Source organism: Canis lupus, chromosome 11 (assembly GCF_011100685.1).
Source record: "Canis lupus familiaris isolate Mischka breed German Shepherd chromosome 11, alternate assembly UU_Cfam_GSD_1.0, whole genome shotgun sequence".
NCBI lineage: Eukaryota > Metazoa > Chordata > Mammalia > Carnivora > Canidae > Canis > Canis lupus.
In genome coordinates this window covers 30532957-30559887 of record NC_049232.1, presented here as the reverse complement: position 1 = coordinate 30559887, position 26931 = coordinate 30532957, and the positions used below count along the sequence as shown (strand labels likewise).

The window sequence follows — 26931 nt, the reverse complement described above, 5'->3', positions numbered from 1 at the left end:
ATCAATTTATAAATGTTTGCCGTCATCTGTTGATATGTCCTTTTGAGAGATTCCCAGGAGAGAAATAACTGGGTGAAAGGGAACAAATATTTTTGAGACTTTGGTACATGCTGGCAAATTGCTTTCCAATTCATACTACCACCAGCAATGAATGAAGATGGTAATTTCATCACAACTATTCATTACTAACAAAACAAAATAACACAAAAGGCTTACTTTATAAAAAAGGTTTTATTTACTTTTTGGCAGACAAATACCCTCAAATACAGATATAGGCCAAGCTGTTCTTAGTAATTAGAGTCTTTGTGATAGGCTGTTTCTTGAGGTCAGGAGAAGATCACTTTGAGAATACATTTAAAGAGCAAGAAAGAGAAGCTGTGTCCCCTGAGAGACAACCCCTTGTATCCTGGGAACATCAAGAGTATCATTTATGCAAGAGGCCAGTGAAAGAGAAAGACAAGTATTACATGGGAAATGGGAGAACACTGAAGATAAAATTTACCTCTTGTCACATGTTTGTGTAGAGGTATACTCTAACTTTGGAAATTTCAAATTCTATCACTGTTTTAGGGCTGCCATAACAGAAAACCACAGACAGAGCTTATACAACAGAATTTTGTCCTCATGATTCTGAAGTGAGATGTGTGAGATCAAGGTGTCTGCAGGGTTACTCTCCTCAGAGGGGTTTTCTCCTTGGCTTGTAGATGGCCACCATTTCTCTGAGTCTGTACATGGTCTTTCCTGTTTCTGTGTCCTAATCTATTCTTATAAGGACACCAGTCACAATGGATTAGGGTTCACCCTAATGAACTCATTTAAATCTATTTACCTTTTTAAAGTCATTCTCTCCAAATATAGTCACATTCAGAGTTAATGATGCTTAGGGTTTTTTTTTTTAATTTTTTAAAAGATTTATTTCTTTATTTGAATGTGTGTGTGTGTGTGTGTGAGAGAGAGAGAGAGAGAGAGAGAGAGAATGTGAGCATGAGTGTGGGGAGTGGTACAGGGAGAGAATCTCAAATAGACTCCACACTGAGTATGGAGCCTGATGCAGGGCTCAATCTCAAGACCCATGGGATCATGACCTGTGCAAAACCAAGACTTGGATGCTTAATGGACTGAGCCACCCAGGCACCCCTAGGATTTCAACCTAAGAATTTTGAGGGTACACAGTTCAGCCTGTAACACCAATATATTAAAATTTTTGGTTTGTCCTTATACTATGCATAGTACACTATTCTTGATATCTATCCCTTTATTTTCTAATGATCATGGCAGTATTGCCATCTCTTATGAGAGAAAAATATGTTATACCCTGGGATCATTCTGAATTTGAATTATGTACAGAAGCACATCTGGTTTGATAATAAACATATACAAAGAAATCAGATTTAGTAATAATTGTACTTAATCTCTTGAGTTCAGTTTGCATAACATGTATAGCACTTTCATTGGAATGTAGCATATCTATTGAACTTGTTCCTGGAATTGGATCATTCTTCAGTAAGGACATAAAAATCTTGAGATAGGTGGAAAAGGGAAGTGATTTTAAGGAATATATATATATATTTTTTTTTTTCATATATATAGAAATTATATAAATTGTATAAACAAATGTATTGAATACTAATAAATAGTTAATAAAAGGACAAGTAACAGAAACTCAACCAATTCTGAAGCATTTATATTGGGCATAAGAGGCATTGATCATCATGCTGATGGTTTACTTTGGAGTAAATTAGTGATTCTGATTTGGGGAAGTGGTTGTTGATGTAAATGTCCTTTTGCAAGAACACCTCTTATCGTGCTCAAAACATAGGAAGAATGTGTAGGTCTGTGGCATTGCATTGCTATGTATATATGACCATTTCTAAGTTTCCTCTAAGTATGAGCCTATTTTTTAGTTTTGACATTTTAAATTTTTTATTTATTTTCATCATCATAAGTGTACTCTTGAATACTCATCATCTATTTCATGCTTCCTCCCCACTCACCTCCTACTGGTAACCATTAGTTTATTCTCTATAGTTAAGAGTCTTTTTCTTTTCCCTCATAGAAAGAGTCAAGATCTTTCTCTTTTTCCTCTGTTCATTGATTTTGTTTTTTTGTTTTTTTAAATGTTTTATTTATTTATTTAATTTTTATTTATTTGTGATAGTCACACAGAGAGAGAGAGAGAGGCAGAGACACAGGCAGAGGGAGAAGCAGGCTCCATGCACCAGGAGCCCGATGTGGGATTCGATCCCAAGTCCCCAGAATCGCGCCCTGGGCCAAAGGCAGGCGCCAAACCGCTGCGCCACCCAGGGATCCCTGTTTATTGATTTTGTTTTTTAAATTCCACATATGAGATCAGATGGTATTTGTTTTTTCTGACTGATTTCACTTAGCATTATACTCTCTAGCTCTATCCATGTTGTTGCAAATGGCAAGATTTCATTCTTTTTATGGCTGAATAGCATTCCATTCCACTTCTTTATATGTGTGTGTGTGTAAGTTCATTTATCAGTTCTAGTAGTTTGGTTTTTGTGTGTGTGTGTGTGTGTGTGTGTGTGTGTGGAGTCTTTAGGGTTTTCTACATATACTATCATGTCATTTGCAAATCATGAAAGTTTTACTTCATTACCAATTTGGATGCCTTTTATTCTTTTCTCTTTTATGATTGCTGTGACTAGGATGTCCAGTACTATGTTGAATAAAAGTGGTGAGAGTGGATATCCTTGTCTGTTCTGGCCTTGGGAAAGAAGCTCTCAGTTTTTCACTGTTGAATATGATATTGGCTGTGGGTTTTTCATAAGGCATTTATTATGTTGAGATATGTTCCTCCTAGACCTACTTTGTAGAGGATTTTTTTTTTTTTTAATGATAGTCACAGAGAGAGAGAGAGAGAGAGAGAGAGGCAGAGACACAGGCAGAGGAAGAAGCAGGCTCCATGCACCGGGAGCCCGATGTGGGATTCCATCCCGGGTCTCCAGGATCGCGCCCTGGGCCAAAGGCAGGCGCCAAACCGCTGCGCCACCCAGGGATCCCTGTAGATTATTTTTATCATGAATAGATACTGTATTTTGTCAAATACTTTTTCTGAGACTTTTGAAATAATCATATGTTTTTTATCCTTTCTCTTCTAGATCATGTTGACTATTTTGCAAATGTTGACTGTCTTTGTATCATGGGAATAAATCACATTCGATTATGGTGTATGGTATTTTTAATATATTGTTGGATTCAGTCTGCTAATATTTTGTTGAGGACTTTTGCCTCTATATTTGTGAGAGATATTGGCCTATAGGCCATTTTTTTTTTTTTTTTTTTTTTTGGTAGTGTCTTTCTCTGGTTTTATAACAGGGTGATACTGGCCTCATAGAATGAATTTGAAAGTTTCCTTCCTGTCCTATTTTTTGGAATAGTTTGAGAAGAATATGAATTAACTCTTCCTTAAGTGTTTGGTAGAATTGCCTGTGAAATCTGGTCCTGGACTTTTGTTTTTTTGGGAATTTTTGATTACTGATTCAGTTCCATTGCTGATAATTGGCCAGTTCAAATTTTCTATTTCTTCTTGCTTTAGTTTTGGTAGGTTATGTGTTTCTAGGACTTTATCCATTTCTTCTAACTTGTCCAATTAGTTGGCATATTGTTTTGCATAATATTCTATTATAATTGTATTTCTGTAGTGTTGACTTTTATTTCTTGTATTTCATTAGTGCGTTTGTTTATTTCTGTCCTCTCTCTTTTTTTTCTTGATGAGTCTAGCTGGGGGTTTATCAATTTTTAAATTTTATTAATTTATTCATGAGGGACATAGAGAGAGGCAGAGACATAGGGAGAGGGAGAAGCAGGCTCCCTGTGGGGAGCACGATGCGGGACTCAATCCCAGGATCACAGGATCATCCCCTGAACCAAAGGCAGACACTAAACCACTGAACCACCTAAGTGTCCCAAGGTTTATCAATTTGTTGATCTTTCCAAAGAACCAGCTCCTGGTTTCATTGATCTGTTCTGCTCATTTTGTTTTTGTTTTGTTGTTGTTTAATTCCTGTATCATTTATTTCTGCTCTAATCTTTATTATTTCCTTCCTTTTACTGGGTTGGATTTTGTTTGTTCTATTTTTTCTATGCCCTTTAGGTAGAAGGCTAGGTTGTGTATTTAAGATTTTTCTTGCTTCTTGATATAGGCATATATTACTATAATCTTCCCTCATAGAACTACTTTGGCTGTATCCAAAAAGTGTTCGACCATTGTGTTTCCATTTTCATTTTTTTCCATGTAATTTTTTATTTCTTGGTTGACTCATTTATAATTTAGTAGCATGTTATGTAACTTCCATGTATTTGTGGTCTTTACAGATTTTTTCTTTTTTTTCTCTTTCTTTTTTTTATAAATTTATTTTTTATTGGTGTTCAATTTGCCAACATATAGAATAACACCCAGTGCTCATCCCATCAAGTGCCCACCTCAGTGCCCGTCATCCAGTCACCCCCACCCCCCACCCACCTCCCCTTCCACCACCCCTAGTTCGTTTCCCAGAGTTAGGAGTCTCTCATGTTCTGTCTCCTTTTCTGATATTTCCCACTCATTTTTTCTCCTTTCCCCTTTATTCCCTTTCATTATTTTTATATTCCCCAAACGAATGAGACCATATAATGTTTGTCCTTCTCCGATTGACTTATTTCACTCAACATAATACAGATTTTTTCCTATGGTTGATTTCTGGTTTCATAGTGTTGTGGTCAGAAAAGATGCATGGTACAACTTTGATCTTTTGGAATTTGTTGAGACTTGTTTGGGGGCCTAATATATGATTTGTTCTGGAGAATGTCCCATGTGCACTTGAAAAAAAGAAAAAAGTGTATTCTACTGCTTTAGGGTGGAATGTTCTGAATATGTCTGTTAAACCCATCTGAATGGACTTTTCTTTTGAATTACCTAATAGAACATAAATGAAACTTCCTATCTTTTCCTTTCCCATTTCCTCAATACAGCTTTTAGCTGTAGAAATTCATCTGTAGTTGATAAAAGATTTTAAGGATCCCCTCCCCCCACCAACTCAGATACTTGGCATTTGCAGAGACCCTTGAAGGAAATCAACAAAGTGAAACACGGCATGTTTTATAGGTTGTAAATGTTACTAAATTAATATCAAAGAAACATTATACTTTACAGGTTAAATACTTTGAGCAACATGATAGTAATGATGTATTATCAAATGAGCCATATGAGAACAGTGTGAAATTACACACTAGTTTATATTAAATAGTAATAATCATCCTGTTTTAAACATTAGTTTTAGTTCACATTATCATGTATATTGTATCTTTATGTTAATAATCAATAGAAACATATCTTAGTTTTGCTTAAAGTAGTTGTTATTTTGGTGTAAAGTAAAAATAAAATAATATTAAACCACTTTATTTTCCTTAAAAATGATTTTGATTAATTATTGAATTATGATGGATTATCAAATTTCAAATAATAATAAGGTAAATAACTTCTCTCTTAAACTAAATTATTTCAAATGTCATAAAGTCTGAATGTTTGAAATTAGTGTTTTTTAAAATAAGAAAATCAAATAATTCACTAAGATATTTTCTGATGTTGAATAACATTTGAGAAAAGGAATGGGAATATCATTACATACAGGGTTCAGATTGGTATAGTGTAAAATACTTGATTACTAGTATCTGATCAACCTGAGTTTCATACATGGCTACATTAAATGCTAGATTAGCAATGTTTAAATAGATTACTTGCAACTAAAATATCCTCTATCAAGAACCTTGACCAAGATTAGTTCTCTTTCTCCTGGAAGATTCACTCTGTATAAATGATTTGGGACGGTTTGAAGCACTGAGGTAGGAGGAGGCCTTACCTCCTCTGCTCAGACAGACAAGGTTTCTCAACCTTGGCCCATGGTTGATCTTTTGGGTAGCATGAATCTTTCTCATGTGGGGCTGTCCTGTGAACTATCAATTGTTTATCAACTCCATGGCCTCTGCCTACTAGATGCTAGTAGGGTAGCATCCTACCTCCAGCTATGACAACCAAAAATGTCTGCAGAAAGTGTTATATGTCCCTGGTCATGGGGATGGGAGGAGGAATTTAGCCTTGGTAGAAAATTCCCGAGTTAAAATAGTAAAATTATGTGAATAGGTCAGCACCTCTTCTTCAATTCCACCACCAGATCTGTAAAAATAGCTTCTGATCAAAAAATACTTTACCAAATATATTGTCTACCTTTCCAGTTTGGCATTTAGTACTCTCCTTATTGAGGCTATAGTTGTTCTTTTCTTCTTCCCTTTGTTACTATGTTCATTTCCTCTTATCAAGTCTTTTTCCCCCCTTCTAATTTTACCCTACACTGGGTTAAATCAGTCTTTTAAAATTCTGTTTTCTCCCTTTCCTCTTGCATCTTATTCCTATTTATAGGAATGCATGTTCTGATCAGAAAAATCATAGCAAACAAGCTTAATCCTATTTGTAAAGCCCTGACTATTCTTAATGGCCAGAGACATGGAGATTTTAATAGCTGCTTTGTGAGTCCAACTCTGACTTTGTTGATACCATGTCTTTCTGTGATAAATTTATTATAGCCTGGCAGTAACTCGGGTCTCCAGTTTTGTACTTTCTCTTCAACACATACTTCTGCTCCCATGGATATTAGATAATTGGATTCTTGCTTGACCTGTGGAAAACTTTAAGTACCTCCCTGTCATTTAAGAAGATTTTCTGTTCCTGTAGTCATGCCAGACCACAAGTAAAACACAAAGCATAGAATTACAGCTGTTAACTAACCATTTAAAATGCCTCATTGAAAAAAGATACCACTTTTAATTTGTGTCTTTTATAATTCTTTCATGAATAAAGTTTGCCATGCATAGTTATATTTCTCAATATAAATATAATTCTATTAAAATGTAAGATATACAATGGAGATTTTCATACTTGAGAGCTGATTAGCAGACTAGCAATATCACTTGACATATTTTTAAATATCCAAATTATTTAATATTTTTGAAGAATTTTTTTAAAGATTGTATTTATTTCATTCATGACAGACACAGAAAGAGAGGCAGGGACATAGGCAGAGGGTGAAGCAGGCGCCCCTTAGGGATCCCGATGTAGGACTCGATCCCAGGACCCTGGGATCTGACCTGAGCCAAAGGCAGATGCTCAACCACTGAGCCACCTAGGTGTCCCTATTTTTGAAAAATTTCTTTTTTAAAAATACTTTGTAGTTTTTAATAGTGAACATTTATTGGCTACTTACTATGTCCTAGGCAGGGTTTTAAGGAATTTATTTGTATTAATTTGTTTAATCTTTACAACAACTTCACTGTAAGTAAAAAAAAAATTGAGACTCAGAGAAGGTTATGTAAATTATCTAAAGTCCAGTGTAGCTAGTAATCCAAGCGTCAAGTTCAACTCTAAGAAATGTGAGATTCTAGGTTTAGTCATAGAGTAAAGAAGATGGCCTAACTTTATGTATGTGTGTGTGTGTATGTATGTACATGCATGCATGTGTGTGCTTGAATTTGTGCACATATCTGCTATGCTTGAATAGTGGCTGAGGGAAAGTTATGGGTGGCCTAAAGGATCAGTTCCCTTATATTATCCAGGGACTCTTGAGGCATTTCAATGAGAATCCCTTAATTCACAGTTTGAATTCAATTTACTTGGTTATCCACTCAGATGCCTTCTAGAACTGAAATTCTTTGGGTTTCTGAACTTTAAATATGGAAGAAAAACATACTTTTATTTTTACTTTATGGATGTTATTTATTTATTTTTTAAATTTATTCATGGTAAAACTTTTATTCCAACATACTGGTAGTGATCACAAAGGAAATTTATTTCTTCTGGTTTCTCTCCCACATCTGAAATTTCAAGCAGATAGAATACCAAAAAATATGATCAAAGTGAATGGTTCTTTGATTTTATGTTTGTTTGTTTGTTTGTTTGTTTATTTATTTATTTATTTATTTTTAAAAAGATTTTATTTATTTATTCATGAGAGATACAGCAAGAGCGGCAAAGACACAGGCAGAGGGTGAAACAGGCTCTTCACAGGTAGCCGGATGCAGGACTCAATCCCAGGACTCTGGGATCCTGCCCTGAGCCAAAGGCAGAAGCTCAACTGCTGAGTCACCCAGACGTCTTTGATTTTACATTTAATTGAAGTTCTTGTAATAAGCATTGTCACATTTGCGATCAAAGTTCTTAGACTTAGATCTGTGCTTTATATGGGTTGGGTGTCCATGTATTTGGAAATGTGACACTGTGTCTAATAGAATAATAAATTAGAAGGAAATGATGGAAATATTGGTCTTAATGCAGCAATACATGATCCAGTTTTCTCTTTTGATTTTTAAAGTATTCAAGTTCATTTGAACATATTTAAATCTATTATCTGCACATACATTCTAGTTTCACTGCCGGAAAATTTGAAACAGTATTACTGTAAAAATGATTCTCTTAACTAGTGTTCCACTGCCACTTTTTGATGAGCAAATATTATGGGACTTTTATTAACATAAAACCTGTTTAACCTGCTTTCTCATCTTCTTATTTGGAACATAATAATTCATTTAGCATTTTAGAAAACTATTGTCTGAATTTTTGCCTGAAATTGACTTTTGTGTATCAGGAGCTTAATATGTCTATATGTTTCTTTCTAGGAAAAAATAAATATTTATTTTAAGATATAAAAAAACAAAGTTCCTTTAGAGATTCAGATTAGGAGATATATCAGAATATTTGTACCTTGTCCTTTTTTTCTTAATAAGCTAAAGCAAAAAAAAAAAAAAAGAATATTTTTTGAAGTTAATGGGCAGATACTAATTGAACAATGGTTGAGGTTTAAACTATTTTTTAAATTTTATATATGGATATTTTTCAATCTGTTTGTTATACTAAGTATATTAATGAGAATATATATATACATTTTTTTTTTTTTTACAATAGGTTCCTGTCCTGAGACCACAGCAGGATGTGCCTTGGACAAAGGTATGCATGTTTAAAATAGATTTCCAATATTCTCCATAAGTAAAGCATATAAATATAAATATTATAATAGTAAAATAATGTTATAATAATTATATCACTGTAATGTGCTTATATATGGAATTATACTACATGTTCATGTATAAGATAAACATTTTTTCATCTGATAAAATATACTAGTGAGAAAACATTAGAATTGAAAATCTAATCATTAAATATATATCATTTCCTGATCACAGAAACCCTTAATTCATACAACATATATTCAAAGAACTGTCATCACTAATGCCCTTGAGAGTAAAATAATGGAACTATTCTACTTGATGGAAGTTTTTAAAAACATAGTCTTTAATAACTCTGATGATTAAATTACTGTAGGATATCTGCAAGTTAATTATCAGTCAAGAACTACCTAGGAATGTCTAGGTTTTGCGGGACCAGGTAGTGAAATTAGTTTAAAATTTTAAGTCAATTTGAGAAGATGCAAACAGCAAAATAAATAGAGCTAGGTATAGAAGTATATAAATGAACTACAGGATAGATAAGGATGAGAGCACAAGGCCAGTACAGGATCCCTTTGATTTCAAAATGGAATGTTATTTTAAAAACCATGTGGACAAAGAAAATTATAAATATCATGAATTGTAATAATTTTGAATGCTGAGAAGGAGCTGAAAAAAAATATATATGATGAATCAAAAAGTATATAGTGTAAACTCCAGGAGTGAAGACAAAGGAACTAAGATTCTTAGGTACTGTATTGGAGAAAGATGAAGGAAATGGAAACAAATCTCGCATACAGAAGCTGTGAAAACCAGGCCTTGTCTATGGAAGAAGTAGGAAGAGAAAATTGCTTAAAGTAGCACATAAGCTATGTGAGTTCTAGTATAAAGCATTGAAAGGTTTGTCATTTTTTTGGAGGTATTTAAATAATGAATGGGTTCACAAATGTCTGCTTATAGTTTCTCTAAAGCTTCCCTAGATCATTTACCCTATTTGGGGCCCTTCCACCCCACAATGAAATGGGTGAGACAGTTCTTTTCTTTTTCTGTGTGATAAAGTAATTTTGAATTTAAAGGAGAGTTCAAAATTGGTTTGTGGTAAAATGTATATATATATATATATATGATATCCTTAATAATGATTGATATCCTATTTTATGCAAACATAATAGTTGGGGAAATACACTTATAGGCTCATCTTTATATTTTAAATTTGGCTCTAAATATACTGCACCCTGCCATGTTACTTCTGGTTGAAAAAATAAACTGCTATCAGCATATAAATACACATATATTAATAATTGTCTGAGATTTAAAAATTGAAACATAATTCCAGGTTTCTTGGGGTTTTTTTGGAATATGGCTCTTGACTCTATTTTTCATATATTTTTTCTCGTAGTCACTTTCAATCTCTACTGGGAGCTGATGTGACTTGAGAATATCCATGTAAAATATGCCAGCATGTGCTCTGCCAGACAGAGAACGAATGGCTCCAGGCACAGATCTCTGTTGTGTCAAGGTTTTGGCATGACATTTGGCAGGGAACTAAATCACACACAGCACAACGCAAATAATCATGGTTTCCTGTTGATATGCATCCTCAACCACAAGCCTGCTGTTAGCCATTACCACTCTTTCCCTTGATATTTTTGGGAACATTTCTGGTAATAACTGGAAAACTATGGTATTTCCTGGTGCTCTCATAATGCAGAGAAATGGGAAGATTATGGCTTTGAAATCGGACCTTCCTCTCTTTGAAGTGTGTCTCTGTCACTTTCTAGTCATGAAATCCCGGGCAGGCTATTTCAGATATAAAATGAATTTACTAATACTTAGCATGGAGATTGCATGGGTATTAAAATTACGATTGTCCTAAAGCACCAATTCTACCTGTTACATAACTAAATGCTATTTTACTCTTTCCTATTTTTATAATGGGTGGGTTTTGTATTAGACTTCTTAATAATCATCTCAATCATATTATGAATGCAAGAGGAATGATTCTAATATACATTTTTAAGTTTCAGGGATGGTAAACATGTACAATAATATTTGTCTTCAGTTTTGAGTAGACACTCTGGTGAAGGAAGAGTTGTTGCAAATTTCTTGATTTTTTTTATATTTGTTTCCTTTTTTTAGAGTTGCATGTGATACAAAGGGTCTTTATGTTGCATAAGAGTGTTTTAAATCTCCTTCATTTAATTTTAGGTTCTGTTAGTGTACTCAAGGATAGAAAAACACACTATAAAATATAGATGGCTTAATAAAACTATACCTCCATAGTATACCCACACTATCTTAGTTTAGTAGCTCAATTCAAATTCCTTACTGAGAAATTATTATGTGTTATATGCACTGTGCTAGATGCTAAAGGTGCAAAGAAGAAAGAGATATGTTCTCTGCCTGACAAGGATATTACAGTCCTAGAAGAGAAAAGACTTGTAAATAAATTGTTTAATTAATTAATTGTTTTAAAAAATAATTGTTTTTTAAAAGATTTTTATTTATTTATTTGAGAGAGAGCGAGAGCATGAGCCAAAGGGAGGAGTAGACAGATGGAGAGGGAGAAGCTGACTCCCTGCTGAGCAGGAAGCCCAACCACACAGGGCTCCGAAGACTGTGCCCCCCACTCCATCATTTTAAAACAATATGGTAACAGTACAAAGGAGAGGTACCAATGAGGGGCTATTTAGAAAAGTCATTTCAATCCATCTGACTTCCTGGAGGAGTGGACACTTCAAGTATCTTGAAAGGTGATGGCAAACTAGTCAGATATCAGTTAAATACAGAGGCAGGAGGGTGGAAAGAGATAAAAAAATAGGATTAAAACAGTGATGGTAGTAAAAAAGGTATAGACTTGAAATTAGGAAGTGAAATCCTCCCACTTAGTTCTTGAAGGTATATATTTAAGATATATTTAGGAGGCTTTTTTTATAGGACTAAGATTTATGTATAATGATATTTATCATAGTGATATTTATAACATGCTAATAGGAAACAAACTATTAAATAATAAGGAAACTGTGACATAAATTATAATATTTAGGAGAAGATACTTTGAAGCTTCTAAGATTTATAGTTTTGGAGATTATTTAAGGAAGATATGTTCTTAAAAAGACAAATTGTAAAGTAGTCTTATAATACCATACCTCTTTTGTACAGATGCTTTTATACATATATTTATATAAAAGACAAATATTCAAATAATTATATATATAATGCCCATTTTTGGGGTATAGTCTTCAAGAAGAACACATAGAGGACTGCGAAGAAACCCAGTAAGCATCATTAACAATGATTAACTCTATGTAGTATACCTAGCTATATGTGTGATTTTTGCTTTTATTGAAACTTTGAAATGTGTCTTACATTTTATATGGCAAACGTGGTGAGCATACTCTGTTGTGGCTCCCATGCGTCCTGCCTCCTGATGTTCAGACCTTGAGTGTGGACAGAACCTCTGACTTGCTTCTTATCAACAGCATACGTTACACAGAGATGTGTACAATTCTGATAGGTGTGTAATGATATCTCATTGTAGTTTTAATTTTCATTTTTTTTTCTAACAGCTAATGATTTTTAACATATTTTCATGTTGCTTGTGTGGCATCTGTATATCTTCATTGATGAAATGTCTGTCCTCATAGTCTACTTTTTAACTGGATTGTTTCTAAACCATTGAGTTTTGAGAGCTCTTATGAATAATGTATTGAAGGTATATACATACTGGCTGATGGAGAAGGTGAGGAGCTGAAGCCTGGGAGGGGGTGGAGGGAAAGACCAAGGATATAAATAAAGATTATAAGGATGTGATAGGATGGTGTTGGAATACATCTTGGAGGACAATAACTTCAAACCCTTGTATTTCCCAAAAGCACAGAACGATTCCTTAGCCTCAAAAATTTTACTGTCTTTTAATAAATGAAAGTTCTTTCATTCCCTGGACTTGAAATTTTATACAAAATACTAAGATTTTCTCATTTATTATAGGTCTTTAGTACTACCAGTATTTGAATAGTTTCAAGAAGACATGAAATTTTCCAGTGGAAAAACTAAATTTAACTTTTGGTGTATGGCATAGACACGTGAAGAAAAGAAAGGCTTACTTTGTTCAAGCTAAGATCTGGAACTCAGATTATCTACAGAAATAGGGTAGATAATTTGTAAAGAGTTATTTCTCTAGATACTGTAAGAAAGTTCAGTTCAAAAGTCAATCTGAGAAGTGTGGCGATACATCCATGGCAGTCCAGTAAAGCAGGGTAGTTTGGTAGTTTATCTTAAGCCAATGTGCAACGCTAGTGAGAGAAGAAGAAAAGGAAGTAATATCTGATGTCTAGAAAGACCAGAGCATGTTGGTCAATTGAGGGTATTCACTGGCAAAGTAACCACTCATCATTCAAGAAACACATTAACTATTTGAAGATATCTGCCTTATTGCTGATATTTGTAGTAGACTGGGTTTATACTCAAAATCGGAAATTAATTTGGTGCTGATATAAACCAAACATAAGTCCACTCAAATGAGCAGGGACCAAGCTCTCCCACTGTACTAATGTGATCTCTTTAGTTGCGAGGTTGAGGGGCTTCTAGAGGAGAGGCCAAGACAGCAAGGGCAATAGGAAAGAGGGAGTTTGAGTCAGTGCCTGTTTACCAGTTTGTGTCTAAGTTCTTTATTTAAAAAAAAAAAAAAAAAAAAACAGTTCAGCCAGTACCAGAATAGACTGGCCAAATACAGCCTGGACTATGAGCAGAGGGTGTCAGTGGAGTGGGCTAGCAATAAAATGACTAAAGAAAAAGAGTAAGGAAACTGCTTGAGATAGAAACTGGTAGAAGGATTACTTTTGAAAATTATTTTACTATGGAGATTATGAAAATTGACTTGATAGAAGAGTCTGAAATACTAAAGTTATAAAATATGATTTTTTTTCACTAAACACTTTCTGCCATGCTCTGGCAAACCTACTTCCTCTTGGTTCATATGATTGCTACCTTCATCACATTTGGGGATCCCATAGCTTTTCAGCCACTTTTTGATGTGAAATGTCTTATATATCTTGTTAAGAATTCTGATTATTTTAATGTTTCAGCCTCATATTTAAGTCAGAGATTCTTGCTTCACTTGGATGCAGACTAGACTTGATGTTCAAGTTGTTCTGAATATGTTTGGGGTAGTAGGTTATGGGGATGAGGGCAGTGAAGGAATAGGAAGAGGATGCCAAATGCCCCAATTCCTCACATCTCTTCCTCCTTTCCTGTTATTTGTTTGGGTTGGAATACGGGAAGTAGAAGGAACACAAAATTCTCACACGTAACTGTTCTCGGACAAGTGGCTATCCCACTCTCCATTGGTTGTTACTGCTGCAGTATCTTTGGCCTTGAGTGCTTTCTATGAACCTGGAGTCCACTTCTTCAACAAAATTGCTTTTGATGTACTTCAGAACACCTCATAAGGGCCACTCCTATACAGTTACCTCATGTACCAGACCTGGCTGAGATTCAGCCTCTTTCTACCCCTCCTCACCTCCCATCAGGCTCCATATGTGGCCACATCACAGACTTCACATATGAAAAGGTGTGTGGTTCCCTGTTGCTCTTGATGACATAAGAATTGCCTTAAGCTAAAAGTAAACATTAATTAAAATACACAGAAGTCAATTGAACAGAAGAGAGCCTACACTGGATGATGCCTTTTTATTTTTATTTATTTATTTTTTTAGATAGGGAAAGGAATGGCGGTATTTTCTTTAAGTGGGAAAATTAAATCTGGTGCAGGAGACTGAAATAGACGTAAATGTGTGTGTTTGTGTGTGTGTGTGTGTGTGTGTGTATAGTGTGTGTATAAGAAATGATTTTTAAATTTTTCCAGCTTTCTCTTGAGATGAGAGCTGAGTACTTCAAATATAGTCTAAAAGCATTAGGCTGTGTTTGCAATGCACCTAACCAGGATTATTTGGGGAATTTTCCCCAGCAGTGCTAGAGGTTCACCCACAGAAATGACAATCGGGATTATCCAATGTAAACTTTACCAAGTTGATAATAATTATAATTCAAAGAGATTAGTAATTGTAGGGTGCCATTAAGAACATTCAGGAGAGTGTAAGGAGAGAAGTGAAGCCAAAATAATGATGACAGGCTTGCAGAAAATAGGAGAGTTTCTTGGCTGTGATGAACAGAATAGTCAGGAACATATACGTATTTTGAAGGGTAGGTTAACATCTATATCTCATGTACTCCTTATGAAAATTCTGCAAAGTAGAAATATCCATATCCATATTTATGTGGGGAAGCAGAGTCATAAAGCACATAAGTAAATATGTGACAGGCAAAATTCATTTGGACTGATTCCAAATTCCACAATCTTTATATGAAATTATAATAGCTAATATAGAAAATTAGAATAGAAGGATTGAGTTCTAAGCCGAGTTTGATCAGAGGAAATAATTATCTTATAATAAATCCTTGTTCTCAATTTCTTTTTTTAACATTTTATTTATTTATTCATGAGAGACACAAAAAGAGAGAGGCAGAGACATAGGCAGGGGGAGAAGCCTATGCAGGGAGCCTGATGCAGGCTTGATCCCAGGACCCCAGGATCAGCCCTGGGCCAAAAGCAGATGCTCAACTGTTGAGCCACCCAGGCTTCCCCTTATTCTCAATTTCTTTTTTTTTTAAGATTTTATTTATTTATTTATTTATTTATTTATTTATTTATTTATGACAGAGAGAGAGAGAGAGAGAGAGAGAGAGACAGGCAGAGGGAGAAGCAGGCTCCATGCAGGGAGCCTGATGTGGGACCCAATCCCAGGTCTCCAGGATCACACCGCAGACTGAAGTCGGTGCTAAACCTCTGGGCCACCGAGGCTGCCCTTATTCTCAATTTCTAAACACTTTAGAAATGGTTTTGTTTTCTCTACTGAGAAAGACAACTAAACGAAGAAAACCTCACAAGATTTATATAAAACATCTTTTTTTTTTTCAAATTCAGAAAGTTAGTGTTCTGTTGTTTTTGAAAGACTTGTTTAAGCCCAGAAGCTGCCATGCTAAAAATTGCAGAATGTCAAATCTACACTCCTCTATATATTTTGTGTTTTATCATAAAATTTAAATAGTTATATGTGCACTTGGAGCTATCGTTTGCATGAAATTTAACCAAAAAGTAAATACTAAATGTTTCAAATAGAATGTAAAAGGTACAATTGCTTAGTTTCCTTTGCACTCTTACTCTATTATGAACAAGTGCTAAGGAAATGATCACAAAGGGAATTCCAGGAACTGTTCTGTTTTTATTATATTGCCTGAATTCCTGTGAAGTTTTGCTGATATACTAAGTAGATCATCCAAGTGAAAATAATTCTGTAATAAACATTATTTTCAGAGCTTTGAAGAAAATAGTTATTCCATAAAGGTGTTTTATGAAACACATCCTTGTAGAAACATTCCAGGTGATGGGTTCCATGAAAAAAGTAATTTGAGAAACACTACTCACCACACCTTTGTGTACCAAATCATTCAGTGGGAGATTTAGCATGTTTATCAGCGGGAGACACTGAATATTTCTGCAGCAAAAGCTATTCATTTTGTTTGATCTAGAAAAAACCTGAAGTTAGGGCGCCTAGGAGGCTCAGCCAGTTTAGCGACTGCCTTCAGCCCAGGTCACGATCCCTGGGTCCTGGAATCCTGTGCTGCATCACGCTCCCTGCTCAGTGTGAAGCCTGCTTCTCTCTCTCTCTCCTGCTTGTGCTCTCTCTTGCTATCTCTCTCTGTCAAATCAATCAATCAATCAATCAATCAATCAATCTGTAAAGGAAAAGAAGAAACTTGAAGCCAATATAGCCATGTGGGAAGTGGTATTTTGCAGTGTTCAAGAGTGGTCTCTGGAGTCAAACTGGGTTTGGTTCAATGCTCTATTCTTTTTTATTTGGGGTAAAATTGACATAATATAAACTTACCATGTAAAGGGAATCATTCAGTGGTATTTAGTATATTAGCAATAATTCATGACCTCTATCTAGTTCTAAAACATTTATATAACTCCAGAAAGAACCCTGTACTCCTGAAGTAGTTGCTCCCTGTTCCTCTATCTCCTGCTCCACTTTGACATTGTGATAATATCTACTTGCCCTCTTTGAGACTCAGTTTTTCTCAGTATTTCTATAAAGACAGGAATGGCTTTTACCTTATATGGTAGGTGTAAGGATTCACTGAAATAAAATAATCCATATGGTGTACTTAGGATACTTCAAGTATTAAATACATGTTTGATTACATGTTAAACTTATTTGGTCCTCTTTAGCATCCATGGAACAATTGTTTGTGCAAGTACTTTATAACAAATGCTGATAGAAGTCTATAGAACAGGGAAAGATCTCTAAGAAGCATTAGACCAAGGATCCTTTAGGTGCTAATGAATTTCACATGGCACTCTAGTTCTCCAGAAAACTGAGAATTAGCATCCAGGTTTGTCTTTGTGTCTCCATATGTTTATGGCAAAAGTGGTTTAGAGGTAGAAGATAGAGAGAGAGGTGTTAAGAGAGGGATGGAAGTCCCTAGGAATTATGACATGAATGGAGGAGATGAAACAGCTGACACCAGCAATAATCTAAGTCTAATTATTTTCCAGCTGATTCCATAGGCATTCATGATTATGAGATTTTTTTAAAGTGCCAAAGAAACATGTAAAAATATAAAACTATGTATAAGCATATATTTATATTTATGTAAATATATGCAAATTTAATTATAGGTATAATTTTATATAAATGGAATCATATTCTACAGTGAGTGTCGAGCTCTAGAAGAATTTTCACTGAAATGAGAGCAGTAATTGCCATGCTGTATCAGAAATTCAGGTCTTTTTCATTTGCCTCTGTAATTTGAAATTTTCTATATGACTATATGCTATCTTACTAACAGAAACAAAGCAATAATGCTATCTCCATTTAATAATGGAGACACATTACAACCAAAACTTGTTTGATATTTTTACCTGACTTGTCTTGATAATTACTGGAAGGCAAACCCTTAAATGTCAAAATGATTCTGAGCCTGAAACAGGTTTACTTAGTTCCAGGTAGAGACAGAAGAAAGAATAAAGGAATTTGTGGAACCCTCCTTTCTCCCATAAATACAAATTATTCTTGAACCCTGATAATATACCCCAAACTGGAGCTCTCAATTTCTCCTTTGTCTCTTTCTAGTTCAATCTATACAAATTAAAAAAATTCCTTTCCCCCCAAAAATGATTATAGCACTGATTTATAATATCTTTACAAATTCTACAAAAGAAGATACACTCAGTGATTTTATTTTATTTTTTAAAAGATTTTATTTATTTATTCATGACAGAGAGAGAGAGAGAGGCAGAGACACAGGCAGAGGGAGAAGCAGGCTTCATGCAGGGAGCCTGACTTGGGACTGAATCCTGGGTCTCCAGGATCACACCCTGGGCTGAAGTCGGCGCTAAACCACTGGGCCACCTGGGCTGCCCACACTCAGTGATTTTAAAGGAAAAGAAGAGTTTATCACTCTTCACTACACAAACAAGTTTTATTTTCTGTTCCTGACCTTCCTCAGTCTGTACTTTCTTCATTTGCCTCCTGAACCAAAGGATATAAGCTCTTGCAGTGGTTCTCAAACTTGAATGTCTGTATAGGAATCATCTGGAGACTTTGTTAAACACACAGATTCTTGGCTCTCACCGGAGAGTTTCTTATTCTTGAGAATGAGGTCTGGGAATCTGCAAGTTGCAATAGTCAAGATGATACTGAGGCATGCGATTAATGGATCACAGTACTTTGAGAAACTCTGGAAGCTTTATGTAGCTTCCTCAATGGTTAACCTATTTGCAAGCCTATGATTTTTTAAAAAAATCATTTCTTCCAGTAATTTTTCTTCTAAAAGCATCTGTAATTCTTTTCAGCTCCTCTCCTTGAGAATGTGCCTATCAGGTAGAACATGGCAGCTTATCTATCATAATAATCATATGGACCGTCCCCAAATGCCACATGCAGAAATGATCGAACAATCTACTTTTCATTCCATTTCTTTATAGAATAAATATAATCCAATTACTTATGACAAGTGAAAGAGTCAAATCTTCAAATTATTATTAGATTGTTGTTAATTGTTAGATTGTTCATTATTATTAGATTGTTGTTATTTCATTAAAATAGTCATGTTTATAATAAATTATTTAGTATGCAGTATGCAGTAGCAATATAGTATTTAATTTATATAATATCTATAGTTTAGGATTTTTCTTTAAACAATCTCAGATGTCCTAACACCTTTTACCCTAAACATCTCTGAGAAGCAGATAAGAACTGCTATTATTTATCACCAATTGCAGAGAGATTGAATCACTGAGCTATTAAGTAACTTGAAGAGGGTCACAGAGTCAGTAACTAAGTCAGAACAAATACTTCATCTTCTAACTCCTTGATCAGTAATTTTCTCAACAAATCCTGTTGCATATATCTCTTCCTGTAAGAGTTTGCAAGTCATTCAATTTCCTGAGAGATTCTGCATATGGACAGATGAGAATTTGTACCTTCCAGAAAGTCAAAACTTAGAAGCAGAAAAGTCCTTACTTTTCAAAAATAACTTTTTTTGTAAGTCCTTTAAGTGTCCTTGCCACTATTCCTATTTCACAGAATACTTCATTTATTCATTCACTTATTCACTCAGTCAAGGGGCTGATATTTACTGAACATATGTAATATGTCTAGCACTGTGCTAATAAATAGGACATTATCCTTGTACTGAGTTTCTGCAGTCAGATAAAGAAACAGACACATATACAAGTGGTATGATCTAACAGTTGCTCTCTTGGAGCTAGGTATTATGTGCAAAATGGCTTAGGGGATGAATCTCTGAGTCTATTTTCTTAGAAATTAGGATATTTGAGCTAGGATTTGAAAGAAGGGCAAGAATCTACATGGATTCAATATAAGGATAGGGGCATGGTCAGGGGAAACAGAGGAGAACTTTAAACATGATGTAGTCATATCCCATCTAAAATATAAGTGCAGATTTCTGGATTCAAAATTCAGAGACCCAATAAAATACATTTGTAATTTTTGGAGGGCATTTGCACCAAATTGGAATCCTCGTTTTCGGAATCTGGCATCTTCAAGGAGAACAATGTGGCTCAGAAAGGTCAGAGAAATGGCATTTAACACCATGAGCTTTCCCCATTAAAACCATTATCTCTCTGGCAGCCATATTGATTTAGAAAACAAGATTTCTCTTTGTTATAAAATGTCTACAAACAAACACAAAAGATAGCTAGTGTTTTTAAATGGTAAAACTAAACAAAGTGTGCACTCACTTCCTAGGCTGGCCTTGTATGCTTCAGCCTGAAGGGTATTTTTGCAACCAAGTAAGAAGCCCTCAAAATATAATGGAAACACTGACAGACACTTAACTATACCAGCTCTGGTGGGTACAGCCATAATTCACTTCATAATACAAATTGATATGTTGTCCAGAGGGGTCCCTGCATTGGTGTTATTGAGTGTCTTTTGAAAAGTTCTGGTTCTGGGCTATGAAGCCATAAAATGAAACTGAATGATTCTCTCTGAAATAGTTTCGAATGGGGCCTCTCAATTACAGTAGTGCTATCCTCAGGGCAGGCAACATGGAAATGTCCTACAAAGACTGGAAATATAGAATAATAAACCAAAGTGAAAACAAACAATGAAACAAAGTTTGTTGTATTAAGTCTAATATTTCTTCCCACAAATCTACTTAAAAGCTGAGCACACCAGAGGTGAAGAAGGGCAGCTTACTTTAAGTGGGGTTAGTTGTTAAACAGGTTAGGAGTATACTCCATATTTGTGAAATCATGTGGTGGGCCAGAGTTCAGCCATCCCAGTGATCTTGATGGCTAAAGTGTCCTATGTATTTTCTAATATAATGCAAATGACTTCAATCTGAGGTAACTACATTTCCAAATACCATTTAGGGCTTTAATGACTTGTCCTAGAAAGGTCCTGCCAGGCCATGTTTAATGGATCTTCTAAACAACGTAAAAAGAGTTCTTTAAATGTGTTATACAGCTTATTACAATTTTTATAACTGTCCACTGTCTCCATTACTGCTCCCTTCCCCAAATGCAATTTTTGAGGCTTTTTATTGAAAATGTTATAATGTCACTTTCTTCCCTCTCTCAATTTGAATCCTCCCAACCTTGGTCTTAAGATTCCTTGTGCAGACTTGGGGTTCTGACAATTAGAAAAGCTCCACAGAATTCAGATAATAACACAGATCCTTAAAGACACACTTAATTTTCATCAGGAAATTAGGAGACAAGATTCTAGCATCAGCTTTTCCAATGTGAACTCTACAACCTTGAGTTCATTGTTACCTTGATGGGCCTCAATTTGCTCATCTCTAAAATGAAGGTCACAGATTACCTTTTTGCATCCTTTAATGTTGTTCCGTAGCACCATTTAAACCTGCTAATGAATTACTTAAATATTGAAGTCTACATTAAGCCTCATGGAAAAGCATAAATGGCAAGATTTTCCTCTCAATTACTTGTGCTAATAGGGGCCAAAATGGCATGGATACTTTAAATTCACAGATAATCCCCAAACTTCAATTTAGCTAAGTGTTCCAGCCTCTTTTCCTGCCAAACCATTTAGAGGGGATTCAAACAATTAGCACACACTGGCATGAGATTTATCTCCTTTATAATTCCGGCCTTCCCTGTTGCCTTACCACCAGGAAATTTTGATATCTAAATTTCCAAAAATAGAAATGAGGAGTAAATCAAGTATAGCTGTTGTATGACTACCTATCAGTTATGGTTCAAAGTATCCCAACACTGTTACTATTAATGACAATTTATATAAGGCTTATCCTATGTCAGGCATATTACAAATAACTTTATTTAAACCCCATGATCACCTTGTTAGGTAGTCTGTTAGTTTCCTAGGGCTGCCATTATCAACTGCCGCAAGCTGAGTGTCTTTAACAACAAGGAATTTATGGTTTCACAGTTCTGGAGGCTAGAAGTCTGAAATCAAGGTGTCAGCAGGACTGGTCTCGTCTGAGGGCTGTGATGGGGAAACAATTTCAAGCCTCTTTCCTAGCTTCTGATGCATTTTGGGGGCAATTTTTGGGTATTCTGACTTGTAGATGTGTCCAGCTGGTCTCTGCTTTCATCTTCATATGCAGATCTCTCTGTCTGTCTTTCACATGGTGTTATTTTCATAAGGACACCGTTCATATTGGATTAGGAGCCCATCCTACTCAAATGTGACTTTTAAAAAACTGGATTACCTCTGTAAAAGACACTGTTTCCAAATAAGGTTACATTTGGATGTACTGGGAGTTAGAACTTCAAATATGTCCTTTATCCATAACAGGTAAGTATTATTCTTACTTTGTAGATAAGGTAGATAAGGTTACAGAGTTGGATTAATTTTCCCAAGGCCACAAAACCAGTTAATGGTGGAGCTGGGATTCACATCTACATGTGTTGATTTCATTTATTGTTTAGCAAATTATCTGGGTACTCAAAAATAAAAGTTCTGTCTCCCAGGATTTAGTCTCCCAGGACTAAGAATATTGAACATAATCTTTTGGATAATTTCGGTTTTGCAGAGGATTCAATAACATTGACCAACATCCAAGATTCTTTGATGAAACCAAGGCTCACTCTGCACTTGGTCAGAATTGATTCTTAAGAAAGGTCTCCAAACCTGGCATGAAAAAAAGAAAGAAAAAAAAAAAAAAAAGCCTGGACCTCAAGTCATCTTCAGGTGGATCCATATATAATAAACCTGAGAAATCTAAGGATGGATTTTGTTGCAAAAAAGATTTTCTAATGAAGTATAATTGATATTCAACATTTGTTTCAAGTGTACAACATAATTGACATTTGTACACATTACAAAGTGATCGCCATAAGTCTAGTTATCATCTCTCTCCGTACAAAGTTATAATATTTTTTTGTGATGAGAACCTTTAAGATTTACTTTCTTAGCAACTTTCAAATTTGCAATATAATGTTATTGACTATGGTTACCATATTATAGTCATGACCTATGTTTTTGTAACTCAAGATTTCTACCTCTTGTTCAAGCAAAACACTTGTAAAATGATCTAACCCATTTTACCCACTTCCTTGCACCCTCCCCCTTGGTGACTACCAATGTGTTCTCTGTATCTATGTGAATTTTGTTTTGTTTGTTAATTTGCTTTGTTTTTTAGATTCCACATATAAGTAAAATTATACAGCATTTATCTTTCCTGTCTGACTTACTTCACTTAGCATAATACCTTAAAGGTCCATCCATGGTGTTGCAAATGGAAAGACTTATTCTTTTTTTGACTGAATCATAATTCCATTATATATATATATATATATAATGTATATATAAATATATATACCATTATATATATTTATATATAATGTATATATAAATATATATATACATTATATATATATTATACACACACATGTATATGTAATCACATCATCTTTATCCATTCATGCATCAATGGGCACTTAGGTTGTTTCCATATCTCAGTATTGTAAATAATGCTGAAATGAACATAGGGATGCATATATCTTTTTGATTTAGTGCTTTGTTTTCTTTGGATAAATACCCAGAAGTGGAATTGCTGGATCATAGGGTAGTTCTATTTTTAATTTTTTGAGGAATCTCCACACTGTTTTCCCTAGTGGCTGCACTAATTTATTTTCTCAATAATAGTGCACAAGGGTTTCCTATACTCCATATCCTCACCAGTGCTTGTTACTTCTTGTCCTTTTGATAATAGCCATTCTGACAAGTATTATGTGGTATCTCATTATTTTGATTTGCAATTCCTGATGATTACTGATGTTGAGCATCTTTTTGTGTGTCTTTTGGCCATTTGTATGTCTTCTTTGGAAAAGTATCTATTTAAATCCTGTCCCCACTTTTTAATTGGATTGTTTTTGTTGTAATTGAACTGTAGGAATTCTTTATATATTTTGGATATTAATCCCTTATTGGATATACGATTTGCAAATATTTTCTCCCCTTCAGTAAGTGGCCTGTTTATTTTGCTGGTAGTTTCTTTTGCTTTGCAGAAGCTTTTTTCTTTGATGCAGTTTCATTCGTTTTTTGCTTTTGTTGCCATTGCTTTTGGAGTCTGATGTGAAAAGATATTGGCAAGAGTAATGCCAAAGATCTTACTGTCTGTTTTCTTCTAGTTTTATGGTTTCTGATCAAGCATTTAAAAACTTTAATCCATTTTTAAGGATTTATTTATTTGAGAGAGTGAGAATGCAAGTGGGGGCAGAGGCAGAGGGAGAGAAGCAAACTCCCTGATGAATGCCGATCCATCTCAGGTCCCAGGGCAGGCCACAGCACTCCATCTCATTACTCTGACACCATGATTCTGACATCACGACCTGAGCCTAAATCAAGAGTCGGACACGTAACTGACTGAGCCATGGAGACACCCCGAATCCTTAATGCATCTTGAGTCCGTTTTTGTAGATGTTGTCAGATAATGGTCCAGTTTCAATCTTATGCATGTGGCTGTCCAGTTTACCCAACATCATTTATTGCAGAGGCTTTTCCCCTATTGTATAATCTTGCTTCCTCTGTCATAAGTTAACTGATCATATGTGCTTGTATTTATTTCTGGACTTTCTATTCTGTTCTATGGATCTATGTATCTGTTTTTACACAAAGATCATACTATTTTTATTATTAGGGATGCCTGGGTGGCTCAGCGGTTGAGCATCTGCCTTTGACTCAGGGCGTGATCCCAAAGTCCCTGCATGGAGCCTGCTTCTCCGTCTGCCTATGTCTCTGCCTCTCTCTCTCTCTCTCTGTGTCTCTCATGAATAAATAAATGAATAATCTTTTAAAAATAATATTTTTATTATTATTATTTTGCATTGAATCTATAGATTGCTTTGGGAGATATGGACATTAAAAAAAAGTCTTCCAATCTATGAGCATGAAATATCTTTCCATTTATTCACATTGCTTTCAATTTCTCTCATCCATGTCTTATGGTTCTTATAAGAAGAATAATGTCTTATAGTTACAAGTTTTTACCTCCTTGATTAAATTTATTCCTAAGTATTTTATTCTTTTTGAACAATTATAAAAGGGATTGTTTTCTAATTTCTCTTTTTGGAAAACTTGTCATAAAAATGCAACAGATTCTTGTATATTGATTTTGTACCCTGCAAATTTACCGAATTTGCTTATTCTAACAGTTTTTTGGTGGAGTCTTAGGGTTTTCCATACATAGAATTATGTCATCTGAAGATACTGATAGTTTTACATCTACCTTTCCAGTTTAGATGTCTTTAACTTCTTTTTCTTGCCTAACTGCTCTGGCTGGGACTTCAATACTATATTGAATATAGTGGTGAGAGTGGGAAAAAAGTGTTCAGTATTTACTTAATGCGGAATCGGTAAACAGCACTTAGCAGCATTATTTTGTTTCAGCATACGTGTGTGTGTGTGTGTGTGTGTGTGTGTGTGTGTGTGTATTCCATTTAAGAGCCACTCTCTTATGTCAGGAAAGGGACAATTAACATTCTGCAGTTATATAAGAAGTTGCATTGGTAGATCAAAGTTAACTGTCATCACATTTCTGATATTTCCCCCTATTTTGCTTTATTGCTCTTAAGAGATTAGTACTTATTAAACTGAATGGCTGCCCATTAAACTTGGTGCTTGTGAAACTTGGCTCTGCCCTGAGTGCCTTTATTTACTATTCTGCATGTAAGTGGATGAGATAGAACCTTGGGAATTTGGAGGGAGCAGAAGAGCTCCAGGAACTAGGGGAGGGAATACATGAATGGAGTGATTAGGGTGAGTAGGAAAGTTTCTATTAGGTCCTTGAGTCTCTGGAGTCCTCAGGTTCCTCCAACAAATAATATTATTTTTCTAATAATTTACCAAAACAACCCCTCACCTTAAGATATATTGACAGTGGTTGGACAATATGATATATTCTGCTATATGAGGAATTACTTATTTTTTATAGTTGAAAAATTGGGGGAGGTTAAAGGGACATTAGTTATTCATAATTTATATGAATTATGTCAGCCTTTGCTTTAAAGAACACTCACTGAGATTAGTTACAGTGAAATAAGTTGAAGTCTTGATGCGTGAGTGGGGAAAAGGAAGAGATAAATAGTTTGGAAATGTGTTTATGCAACGAAGAGAGTTTATGGTGGAGACATTTTGGTTTTTGTATGGCTATCTTTTTGCATCATTGTTATAAACTAGATTTATAATCTATTTTTGGTTTGCTTTATAACTGAAGAAAAAAGCAAAAATATTTTTTGGTATGAAAGCTATTAATATTTCATTTATGAAGATTTCTATAATAGATACATGGAATACATAATTGTTAGAATAAATTTAAATGTCTAAATAATTATTATCTTTAATTGCACTAAGAATATGCATTGGGAAGATGAATGAAGGAGTTGACATAATGGCAAAATTTTTGCAATTTGTTTTAGTAATGGTTGATAAACCAGGGGTAATGCTAAGTGAAACAGATTTACATTAATCATACAAAGGGTGATTTTTCACAGTTGATATCAATTAAAATACTAATTTCCAAAATCCCATAGCTGCTTCTTATGAAGTGCTGTGCATGTCGTTTCCTACATAGTAGTCAACATATCAGTACACTTTATTATTTTACGTAGGTAATAAAAATGGTTGCTGGTTATCTGAAGTGACTTTAGCTGAATCTGACTAAAAGAATCCTACTCTACCTATTTCCCCTCTTCTCCTCCTCCTCTTAATGGATGAGAAATTGAAGGAGGAAGAATTACTAAACGAAGAGCAGTTCTAATAACTATGCTCTTAACTTTTGTCTTAAGCTCAGCCTCTTAATATAAATCCCTTCCTGAGGCGTTTCTTCCTCAGAAAAAAATTAAAACACACAAAT

At 34.7% G+C, this 26931-nt stretch overlaps 1 protein-coding gene across 13 annotated transcripts in view; it reads left to right on the top strand.

Moving 5' to 3' along the window:
* The window catches only part of PTPRD (protein tyrosine phosphatase receptor type D), a 2163408-nt gene that overhangs the window by 789091 nt on the left and 1347386 nt on the right, over positions 1 to 26931 (top strand). For all 13 annotated transcript variants that reach the window (XM_038552342.1, XM_038552385.1, XM_038552349.1 and 10 more), the window contains one exon: positions 8957 to 8998. The gene's annotated coding sequence lies outside the window, so the exon portion shown is untranslated. The remainder of the gene's footprint in view (positions 1 to 8956; positions 8999 to 26931) is intronic.